This window comes from Mytilus californianus, unplaced genomic scaffold (assembly GCF_021869535.1).
Source record: "Mytilus californianus isolate M0D057914Y unplaced genomic scaffold, xbMytCali1.0.p SCAF_4, whole genome shotgun sequence".
Classification (NCBI taxonomy): Eukaryota; Metazoa; Mollusca; class Bivalvia; order Mytilida; family Mytilidae; genus Mytilus; species Mytilus californianus.
The window spans coordinates 107,730,557-107,743,606 of record NW_026262690.1 but is presented as its reverse complement, the minus strand read 5'-3'; the positions used below and the strand labels follow the sequence as shown (position 1 = coordinate 107,743,606).

General features: G+C 31.6%; 1 long non-coding RNA gene across 1 annotated transcript; it reads left to right on the top strand.

The window, feature by feature from the left end:
* Window positions 1-6,317: 6,317 nt before the first annotated feature.
* LOC127739052 (uncharacterized) lies at window positions 6,318-12,366 on the top strand. Its single transcript, XR_008000259.1, has 3 exons — window positions 6,318-6,385; window positions 7,242-7,356; window positions 12,308-12,366. It is a non-coding gene; the product is annotated as an uncharacterized LOC127739052 (long non-coding RNA).
* Window positions 12,367-13,050: the final 684 nt, after the last annotated feature.

Here is a 13,050-nt window from a genome sequence, read left to right as displayed (position 1 = left end):
TTATACTGTTCACTGTAATAAAATCACTATTTAATAATTAGTTTGGTTTCTATTTATGTATAAATTATGATTTATTTATTGCATAACTTTCCAATGTTTGTTGGCCACCTCTATTTTTTATTCTAAGAAACAGTTAGACGGTTTACAATTACTTTTTATTTTAAGGGTTTTAACAAATTAAATGCTTTTCATTATTTGAAGAAATAAAGATGGATGACATGCAGACATTTTCTAAATTAAATTTTCTAAAAACATTGACCTGTTTAATTTCAAATAGTATATGACTTATTCAAATGTTTATCATTTACTTTAAGTTAAAACAACTTTTGTTCAAATTTAAATGTGCACATTTACTCTAGAAAAAAGTGACCAAAAAAAGTGTATTTTAATATAAGAATGTCCACTGGACTTGGACTGAAGTGAAATATTGCAATACAAAATATGGCATGAAATAAAGAAGGGGGACTTTTACACAGCAAGGAAGTTTTTAAATGCCATTTATCATGTTTTAAGTACACCCTCTCTGAAACTACTAAGTTTTTATACAGTATCTTCTTTAAAATTACGTATACTGAGATTTTATGCACCTTATTTTAAGATAACACCTTATATGGATAAAATTTTTCAGCTATTTTTATATGCATATCATCATGATTTTTGGTGTCGCATTCTCATTTTATTTTAATTCTTGTCATTTATAAAGTTATTATTTCGTAGAACTTTACTTTTTGAAAGAAAAAAAAAGTTAAAACAAAAACTGGTTAGAATATCTTGAAAGTTCATAAAACATTACATTTTTGAATTATTTACTTATAAGAAGATCAAAATTTAGCAAAATATTTTATCACATCCTAGATGATAAGTTAAAATACTTGACAGAATAGTTCAAAACTCTACAGATCATAAAACATCACATGACCATCCCTATGGCCAACCTACCATGATACTATTTTATAAAACACATTTTAGATGTCCAGAAATTCTAACAGTCACCTCGGTATATGATAATATTACAAAAATAATCATGATAATGGAATTCCTCTTTTACCATTACCCTCATGGAAACTTGTTTAATAAGGAAATGTTGTAGTATTTGTCATATTAGGTATATTCCATGTCATATCCGGGAAATTTAAAAAATCATATCCAGTAAATTATTATGTCATATCCAGTAAATTGATGTCAAATCCAATAAATTCCTATGTCATATCAAGTAAATTGTTTTGCCATATCTGGAAAATTGATGTCATATCATGTAAATTGGTATTTCATTTAGTGAAGATTTTAATGTCATATCCAGGAATTTGATTTGTCAAATTAGTAGTGTCATATCCAGTAAAGAGACTGATCAGTATTGACCTACGTAAATATGTTATACTGATCTTATCCTGATCATGATGATCGAAACTTTATATCTAAGTCTACAATATGGGATAAATAAGCTGGCTGTATACATGGGTTTGACTCATAAGTGCATGAAGCTGATGCTGTATTCACTGTCTCAATCTAATGATGAAGTTAAGATAAAGCTACCTGTCATTGAATAAAGTTTATCTGGACTAATGTAACTATGTATTTGAATATTGTATTTAAACAAAACTTTATATCAATTTTAGAGGGCCTCATTACCCTGTAAATGGCAGGTGTGTTAGACCATGATCTTAATAAACTATGATGTCCAGTTTTCCTTCTAAAAGTTGTAGGTTCTTTCATTTCCTGGCACTCCAGTTTCTTTTAACAATAAAATTTGGCCGCCACAATAAAGACAAGCGTGCTAACAGTGGCCTTAAAAACACCACAAATCAATCAATCAATCAATTGGTTTTTTTTCAGTCTGACATAACTAAAGATAACTCTGATAGAACTGAACAAGGATTGTGCTTATTAATTGTCAGTTGTCAACAGGTTTTAACCATGTCAGAAGTGAATACAGTAGCTGTCATGTCTGTTTATTGAAGATGTCCACTTCATAAATCTCTTCATATTTAATAGAAGGCTTTTTCAAAAAGAAAATTAGTAAAAAAATGGAGGATTGGACTGCCTGGCAGATTCTTAAAACTAATGATGATGTTGCTGCTGTTGAAGGCCTCTATGTGATTTTGATATTATAATGATGAGGAAGAACAGCAATTAAAACAGTCTTGTTCAGTCTTTTTTATCATCTTTTCTAAAGTAATTGTCATTTGTTGCTCACTTGCTACATGTCTTCTGTTTGTTATATATTTATTTCTTTAGCATAAATCAAGCCATTGAATTGGTTTTCTCATTTAAACTGTTTCAAAATTTGTAATGCTTTGGCATTTTATACCTTACTATACAGTATTGGTTTTGCTCATGGTTGAAGGCAGTTAAATGATCTACTGTTGTTTCAAATCACCATCTCTGATACATGTAGATAGATGTCTCCTTGGTAAACATACCATAATTCTGTATGGCTTTTGTTTTAATCCTTTCCCCATCCCCTTTTCCACATTTTTTTCTTGAAAAAGCCTTGTGCTGCAAGCCACTGGTGGTATACAAATTAGAAATGCCCACATGCACCATTTGACAGATCTCTAAATATTGAATGTATTAAAGGGTCAATGAACAAAGCTGTCGTTATTAGGCTCATATTATCACATAATACTGCTTTGGTTGTCTCATATATGTATGTTTGTGTTTAAGGAGCATATTAATAATCTTGGACTTTAAAACAGCAATCATACTTATACCACAGTAACATGTACTTGATATTATGCACATAATATTCCCACTGGACATCCATCATTGTCATATGATACATGTAGCTAAAAATTATGCTATAGTTCATGTGTTGTCAGTTACTTAACTATCAAAAGAAAAATTTATATCTAGAGACTAAAGTATTTAAGTAAACGTATTTAAGGCTGTCTGTTTTCTTGTTTAAATTGTCATACAGGGTATCTTTTATATCTTACTGCATGTACTGTACAGTATGGGTTTTGCTCATTATTGACAGTTGTTAAGTCTCTGCTATGTAGATATTTCATTGAAAATCATACCACATCTCCTTATTTATTTTGTTGGTAAGCTTGGTGACATTTGAAATAATTATGGATTTTAGTCTCCTCACTTTTATCAGAAATAAGATTTTAGTGCAATGGACATTAATAATGGTACAATCCCCAGTGGCCAAGCAGCTTTTGTGCAATCCGTTTGTCAGCTAACAGATTTTCCAGGTTCTCCTTTCCCTCATCATTTTGTATTTTGTCTTACAGGAAATGGTACTTCTTGCTGACCTGATTCTGTAGCTTGGAGAATGATTGATTAAAATTTGATATGAAGGATTTATGAGTGGGGTGTTTCATCTTCAATTTCTTATACTTGATGCAGTCATCCACATCTGATGATGGGCCCAGTAACTAAACAGCCAGGTAAAAAGGTGTCTTCTTTCTACGAGATGATGAAATATAAAAAAAAAATGTATGTATATCATCAGTATTTGCAGATTTATAATACATGTATTTATTTTTGATCTAAACGGAAATGGAAATTCAACCATAGTATTTTTGAACATGAATCAAAATAATTTATATAAACTTTTTCACATTTTAAAAATTTCGTCACCATTTTGTGACAATTGCCAATTTTCATTGCTTTAGCTGAATCAGTACTTGAGTTTATACGACAAAACAGCTACTTACCAATTTCATTGTTTGAAATTTCAGATTCGAACAATTTCCTTTTGCATGTTGATGGTTTTTGGTTTACTGAAAGTAAAACAAATGGTTTCAAATATGGAAAAGGGAGATAAGACAGCAATCCAACAAAACAAAGTAGAAAATATTTGCATCTGTAATTTCCGTGTATATATATACCATTTTGATTCCTAACATCACTGAAGAGACATAAATTGTCGAAATTCGGATATGGTGTACACATTTTTGCACATCATGTTTGCGGTATACCATCTTTTCCGCAAGTTTATTGTTTTCTGTTTGGTATTAAATTAATATAATTAAGCTTCGTTGTTTTACATCTGTGATCCGTTTATTTGGCAATTTCCATGGTAGTCAGCAGTGTTTAAGAACATCCGTTGTTCGACCTGCTAGTCAAATGCGTTTTGTTAATATATACTTTTTACCTTTTTTGGTCTTTTGGAAAATGTTGTTTTTGTTGTATTTAGACCCCTCTACAAGGAAATTTGTTTTGCATGCACACGTATAAAAATTGCGGTTTTTATCCAACGCAATCATAGGTTTGAACGTAGTTTTCAATTTAAACTTGTATATATAAATACATATATAGATCATGTGTATATGAGCAATACTAAGACATTGAAGAATGAGAGTCGGAAGTTTATGTAAAATGAATATATACCTGGTAATATCTTTTGTTGGGTGACAACACTTTCATGGACACTGATGTTGCTAGGCTGTATAGTCCACTTTAAAACTTAAATTAAACCATATTTATATTTGTAAACCTGTTAGTTATAACTAATTATATTCCTTTAAACTTGTTATTTATTAAAATTATGGTATTATTAGGGCTATTCCATTAAAATGTATGAGGGAGGGTAGGAAGGGACTTTCAAAATATCAAGAACAATTTTTTAGATAATTTTGCATAATGGTAAAAAGTATGTTATTAACAGCTGATTATTTTTTTATATTTGCATAAGAATACTGTTATTTAATAAAGGCGATGTAGGTTCATGTATGTATGTCAATGATACAGCAATCTATCAATCAATTAAAACAAAACGTTTAAGAATTTTAGAAGTCTTTTTATGCCACACCTACAATATTACTAAGTAGATAGACATGTTCCTGGTGTGCGTGTCTGTCTAAAACTGTTCTCTTAAGGTACTGGTAGAATACAATTTTGTTTTAGGCTAGTTAGTGGTCACATCAACTTGAATCTCTACTTGATTTAAATAATTTTATTACCTTTAATATGTGATATGTACAAACGTTTTATGTTGTTGTTCTCAAGCAGTTTCCTCTCTGTTTCCTCTCTGTTTTCGAGTCCATTTTCTATGTCTAGAATTTGATATGGATCTATAATAAATGGTAACATGAAATAAAATTTATGCAAATAACTAAACAGGAATGTTTAAATAAAGTGTTAACATGGTTAACAAAAAGGTTCAAAATTTGATTTGGATTTTTACCTGTACCTGAAGAATCTTATAATCCTGTGTTTTTAATATGCTAAATGAACTTTATTGATGATTGATTTTATGTTAAAAAAACAACAAATGAATTTAACACACACCACTTAAGAATATAATCATCATATCAACATATTTTTTCCTTTGTAATTGAATACCTTGTTCCAAATTCTTTTCAGGCGAACTTATTTGTTGATCCTCATTGGCAGATTCTCTGGTACCACTACTGACTTGAAATTCTAAGGGAAAAACAAATTCAAATAAAAAAATGCAGGTAAGGAATTATAATCATGATGACTGTTTCAGACATACAGTCAATGTGTTTCTGTCTAAAATTGATTTTTTTGAAAATAGGCATATATACAATTTACATGAAATATGATGCACAAGTTGGTCACTGTGACTTATATATATGTATTCTTGATTAGGTCATCCTCTGTAGCTCAAAGGATCAAAATAAGAAGATAAAAAGACACATTAGAAACTTAAATAGAACTATTTTTATCAAAGTTTCATTTACAGCGTTGATTTTTACATTTTGAATAGGTCAAAAATAGAAGTTTCTGTGAAATTTAACAAAATTGTCTGGATTTCAACCAAATAAAGTCATAGGAAACAAAGAGCGCAGGCTTTGAAGAACTAAATTTTCAAGTTAGATATGTAAAAGGTCATAACAAACATTATGTCACAAGATCTTTGTTGTAAACATTTGCATTCTGTTTCCTGATAAAAATGTCAATGAAAATTTACTTGTTTTTATATGCATTGATTTTTTGTTGAAAAAATAAGTGCTATTTGTTACATCATGAAATTGAACACAACTAAAAAAAAATTTCATCAAAAGACACAAGTTATTGTATACTACGTATTAAGTATAATAATAATCAATAAATCTTATTTTGAAATTTAATCTAGAAAAAGGGCCATTTTAGGGCCTTATCGACCCTACTCCTTTAACTTTTTCATAAAGAAAATGATGGTATTTATAATGACATAAGGCAAAGAAATTGTAGATTTCTACGTTTTTTTTTCAGATTCATAAAAATTGTCCAACTAAAATGAATCGCGAAAAAACAAATGTTACTTATGAAGTAGAAATTGAATATAAATATTAGCATGATTAGTATAGTGCTGAGAAACATGTAAATCTGTTATGTTCATAAGAATAGTCATTTACCTTGTACAGGTATGTTGTGCTGGTAGCTGTCTGTTGACTCAGATGCCAAGTCTACAAAACATCAGTAGTTTCTGGTAAGTTTATACAGTAATTTATAAGAAGGAAATTACATCTAAAAAGAATTTTAAGTTATTTTTTTTACTAAATATGTATTACTTAATTGGATAAGTTTACTGACATTATGTCAATAAAATAAGAATTAAAATCTAACAAATATTAGATTTTCACAAAAATTCATAAAATTGTTATCCTAAAAATAACTAGAGTTCCAAATATATGTATGATGAAGATTATATAGTATAAGGTCTTTAAACTTCCAGCAGCAAACAATTTGCAAATTCAGGGTAGAACATGCAAAGCGATATAGTAATGAACATTGCTTTGTACAAGATTGTTATACTGAGCCGGATTTTAGACATGTTAGTAAACAAGGACTGCAAATCATTCCAACCGTGAGCAAACATGTATTTTCTAATCCTTAATACTAAAGTTATTTGTGAGAGCTTAGTAGAGATGCAGCAAAAAAACAAAAGCTAATCAGTTTAGATGAAGTATAACAAATAAACCAGAATTTATGCAAGAGATAATGTCTGGATTTTCATAATGAATATTTAAAAACCGATGAAAGAGCATATAAGAAATGGACAAAATGTTTGAATTTACGATGTTGATTGGGAAATTGTCATATTGCATTTCCCATGAAAAGTCTTAAGATGTTATAATTAATATGATAATAGAAATTCTTAATTTGTAGTTGCCATTGGTGTAAACTGTTTATACATACCTGTTTCAGTTGGTGTTATAAACGAGACTTTGCCATCTGTGTCAAACGTCTTAATTCTTTGAAGTGGTAATGAAATCTTTCTGTCTTTAAAATTTTCTGTAACCTTTTTCCAGATGTCTTTAAGTAATTGATGTTCTTCTTTGTAGGATGATGACCTGAAGTGATGCATTTCTGGACCTTCATTGTGACAAGGTTCATCATCAGGAACATCATGAAAGATCATGTTGCCGTCTTCCATGTGCCACCAAACTCCTTCGCCAGGTAAAATAAAATCGCTTATCCTCTCCAGATGGCTTTGTACTAACATTGGTCTTTTATTAAGAATAGTTGATGGAATTAAAGTTCTTGGTTTGGCCTGTATTTGATTCGCTAGCTTATGAATAATCGATTCCTGAATGTACAGGCTATCTTGTTTGCTCGATTGTTGACAAGTAAATCTTAGAACTGCGTTGTCACATACTGTTTTCGGTTGACGATTACTGGTGTTTTCTGAAATTCTTTGGAGATCTCCAAAACATCTTTCTTCTTGTTCTGTTACGAGGGACCTTAGGGTAAATATTCTTTGAACTTCAGCAAGATGAATGGATACGCTGTGGAAATGACTACCAAAATATTTCCGAGATGATATTTTGGATGGGACTCCAACATCATTTCTGCAATTTACCGCAAGAAGAAAGCATTGATTGTATAGTCTTAGTATCTGTTTTGGAGATCTTGTGTTGTATTTAGAGTATGAAATGTGGGTAATTTCAAGAAGTGAGTCAATCATCTGTCTTACATTTTGATCAGTTAGTTGTGATGAAGCTAGAAAATGGGATAATTTGACTAAGTACAGATCAGTACAGACGCGCATCTGATCCCTTTATTTGATTTTTATCTCCAATAGTGAGTTTCGAAAATTCCTCTAATTCTTTTTGAAGTTTTTTGTCGCTAATATGGGAGGGTAATTCATTTATAATGTTCTGTATAAAGTTGAAAAGATCATGTAATGGTTCTATGCCAAATATTTCATAGTTGTCCAAGTTAAGATGATGGGTTGAAAGAGTAGGGGTTGTTGTCATAAGAGCTGGTGATCTGCAAATTCCATGAAGTAGGATGGATAGATTTTCTTGTAGTTCGGGACGTAACATGTTGTGAATATCGACATCTCTATTTCTAATTCTTCTATAAGGTCGTCTTTCTTTAAATTTTGGAATGGATTTAAATTTCCCTTTTTCTGCTCGTCGAAACATCTTGTGGATTTTATTATACCGACTCGTTCATCTAGTGTAAGGGGTTCAATGCCATAACAGAGAACAAAATTACCGTGATCATTAGCATGAAACCCCACATGCACAGGGATAATTTTCACCTCTCTGCTGTCCGATTTCAAATTGTCTTGGAGGACCGTCACCGCTGAATACGCGCATTACACCAAAAATATTTATTTTACCATTGTCCGCTGTTATAGGTTCAGATAAGATTTGCAGGTCTTCATTTCTAACTGCAGTGTAACTTGATTGTTCTAAGTCGCTGCTACCTGATTGGCCGAAAATATATAACTTGAGCTTTTCAACAATACCTTGAACGTTAATTGGCTTACGGTCTGGATACTTCTCTTTGTACTCTATACCAGTAAAATAGTTGGCAGGATCATATAGCCATGAGATAGTGAAACATACATAACATTTCTTACCGATATAACATGTTACTTTTATTATTCTTCCCTTAGTTAATTTATTTTGTATTTACATTGTGTCATAGGTCAAATTTATTTGTTCAGTGTATGTTCAATGGTGTTAATATGTCCTTTGATTGAGTTAAGCTATTTCAGTTGATATTTTATAGTGTGTCTTTCTATGCTGTTATGTTACACTATTGTTTCAGAAAAAGGGTGAAGGTTTGGTACCATTAAAACGTTTAAACCCGCTGCATTTGTTTGGACCTGTCCTAAGTCAGGAATCTGATGTTCAGTTGTTGTCGTTTGTTGATGTGGTTCATAAGTGTTTCTCGTTTCTCGTTTTTTATATAGATTATACCGTTGGTTTTCCCGTTTGAATGGTTTTACACTAGTAATTTTTTGGGGCCCTTTATAGCTTACTGTTCGGTGTGAGCCAAGGCTCCGTGTTGAAGACCGTACTGTGACCTATAATGGTTTACTTTTATAAATTTTGACTTGGATGGAGAGTTGTCTCATTGGCACTCATACCACATCTTCTTATATCTATAGGAATGGTTTAGGATGCTGCTGTGGTCGTGCCAAAGTTTCATTTTACTTGTTCTTTCAGTGCTTTTGAGATGTTCTATTTTATCTGAAAGAGTTCCTGTTGGTGGTTTCTGTCCGATCCTGATATAACGAGATGTAAGTTGTTCCATGGTTAAGCTGTCATATTCCTGGTCACTAAAATACCTTAATACCCCACTGCTTACCTGTTCCTGCAAAGCTGTTCTTCTAAGTCTAATGAGGGGGAATTTTCTACCATGTATTACTGTTGTTTTCTGCTGCAATTTTCCGTCTGTTATTGTCGTTGAAATGATGTCCTTTGGTACTATTTCTTCTCCTAAATATAAGTCTCCGGAAGTTAACTTTTCCTTTATGTCTTTCTTTAAGTGGGATGACTGCCTTGGAGTTGGGAGGGAAAATTTTGTTCTGTTGACTGTTACCACTTTGTTTGCCCTCCTTACCCTTCTAAAATATGCCCTATGGTTATTATACACTTTAGATTTGAATGCGATGTGTTAATTCCATTGCTTCTTGCATATTCCTGTAGAATTTGCCCCCCGTTTGCAGGAAATTTGCCGTTGTAGGTGATGTGATATTTACGCGCCAGAGCTGTCCAGTTGATAGTGTCCCCTTCTTTTTTGGTTTTAATCTCTGTCAAAAATTCTGTTTTGTCAAATCTGTAAGAATCAAATTGTCCATGGTTGTTTCTGTGTTTCCTCTTACCAGTTTCCTCTTTCTCTAGGCTCTTATTTACTCTCTGTTGGGCATGGTCTTTGGTTTCAAAAAAAAAAATGCCGAGGCGAATCCTGTCATGCTCACGGAAGGAAATTGATGAAGAAAGAAAATTGTAAACGTCATTACCTCCGTCGGTGAAAGATTCATTGATTTTTTTTCTGCTTTCTTGCATAACTTTAATTTTTGTGGATTGCAATTCCTTTGGTGTTACTGGTGGGGAAAGCATGATGGAATCTGAAATGGGTCTTGGAAATTTTAAATCTAAACGTTGCTCTACTATGGGTTGGATGATGTTGACGATAGATTTTATTACTTTCATTCCCTTGGTGGTGGTATTGCTGTTTGGTGATGTTATCTTCAAAATGTTTTCTGTCCCTTGTTCGTAAAGCTGGTGTGCATTTTCAAAATAAGGTGCCATGGATTTATGAAGACTTGAAAAGTGAACAGTGGAACAAGGTCTACAGTCAACTAGCTGGTGTTGAAGCCTTTCATTGGAGCTAAGTGAATGCCAATTCTTAAGTGAAAAACGGCTAAAGAAAGAATGCTGCTGTCCAGATTTGTTAAGATTTTTCCAGTATTTCTTGTCTGAGAGATATGATTGTAGTTTTGTGGTTTTGCTTCTAAATTGATCGAAATTCAAAGACATTTTGGGATACTTTTCCATAAAAATTGAATAATTGTAGAATCTATCTTTCATGTTGATAACACTTGTCAGTCTCTCCTCATTTTCTTTATCTTTTAGGGTATTCCACCAGTTTATTGTCGCAATATCTTTGGTGGATCTGCTGATGATCACTTTTGCAAAGTTACAGGAATTCATCCTAAAATAATTTAATTTATATTGTATTTAAATATTTTTGGGGTATACACATATTACTAAATGTGAAGTCTGAAACCAAACTGGGAAAAGACTATTTATTTGTGTAAATTAACTAGTAACCCAACAACACAAAAAAGTAATCAATATCCATGAAAAGATTATAGTCCTGTCCCAAAGGATGAGGGGGTAAACTGTTAAATATAAAAATAAGGAGATGAGGTATGATTTCCAATGAGACAACTATACACTGAATTTCAATTGAATAGGAGTAAGCAATTATTTGCAACCGTACTCCCTTCAACAATGAGAAAAAAACCCATACTGTAATGTGGATGGGCTATGAAAGGCCTAGAAATGTCATGTATGTCTGCCAAACCTATATACACTGTTCAGTCAGATTTTCCTCATGAACTACATATAAATCACTTACTGAAATTTTGTATACTTTTTTAATTCATATAAGCTTGCTATACTGTGTGATTTGTTTAAATCATTGTTTCAGCAATTAACTGTGAGCCAAATGCTTCTATTAAACTTGATGCTATGGATAATTTTATTTGTTATATATATATTTTTCATGACATCATCCCTGATTTTTGGTGCGGTTCGTGTTTCTCAGTCTTAAGTTTTTTATGTTGTCTTTTTTTCCTTTGGTTGTCAGATTGTTGTCTACTAGTAAGTGTGAATTTCCTTTTAGTATTTTCAGCCTCTCATTTTTTTAATTTAGTGATTACATTTGTGACTTGGGATTGGCACTAGAAAAAAAAAACAACACTCTTATGAAGAAAAATCAAATTACCAGCCTGTATTTTTTAATTTTATTTTATGGTTTTAAATAAATAAATAAGCTGTGGTATGATTGCCAATGAAACAACTATTCAATAGAGACCAAATCAAGTAGAAAAAAGCAACTATGGTCACTGTACCGTACAGATATGACAGTCCTCAACAATGAGCCAAAGCCATACTGTATATTAAACTATAAAAGACCCGGTCATGACTAGTATTATAAAAAAATTCAAACAGTTACAGGATATCCAGCAGCCTTTTTTTCCAGAAATTAAGAAAAACTTTTATGTTTCCGGGAAAAAGTTAAATTACATGATACAAACAATATTCATACATTGTATTAAGGCAAAATTTATTTTGAGAGCATATTTTCCTATACAGTATGAATACTGTTAATTAAGAAATTATTACAATGTTTCTATTACATAAATGTGAAAAATCTGACACTGAGTATTATGTTCGCAATGATAAATCAACACCGTGTTGTTTTTAAAAGGGACATAACATCACTACTAACCGTGTATTGAAATAAGCCAGCCTAATAACCTAATATGGAATATAAACGGTCTCCACGTGGTTGCTTTTAACCAATCATATTCCTAGAAATGTATAGGAAGTAAGATAAAGTTGTTTACACTGATCTTTAATTCTTTCATATAAAATAGAAAACAGATTTGAAAGGAGATCGAATCCGCTAGACAAATTCATCTACAAGCCTGATGACCAAGACTGAAATTACTAGGGGAACTTGATAAATCAACACACAAGAAGTCAAATGAGCTTCTGCATTCATTCTCATAATCTATACTACTGGAAAACAGTAAGTGATGTCATTGGGATTATTTGTTATAAAGAGTAGATGACTATTTAAAAAAGAAAACATTTAAGGTCAAATATTGCTGCTACAATAGTGTTTACACATTACAACTGGGACATTTTTGGGAGGAACAGTTCTTTTGTATATGTCTGTCAAATAAAGTTATGATATACTATTGTCAATAACCTTGTTAGATTTAAACCCAAATACAAAGAATAACTTCAATAATGATTCTTATTATTTTGGACAAGTTCATCATTTTAATTTCTAACAAGTTGACCACAAAGGAAAATATTTTAGGAAAGGTTTGCTATGCAACCTTACCATATTCATGAAATTAGAATGGTGAAAAAGAGAATGACCCACATTAAACTCCTGGCCGAAGAAAAAATAAAACGTCAGTCATTTCTACATCTTGTGGTACTTATTTTATAGAAATCGCTCATAAGTTACTTGTTATTATTTTTCATGCCCCGATGTAGCGGAGGGGGCATTAAGTTATACCCTCGCCCGTCTGTCCGTACGTCCCAAAATTGGTTTCCGTTCTCTAACTTGAGTTTTCCTCAACCAAATGCTATGAAACTTATACCC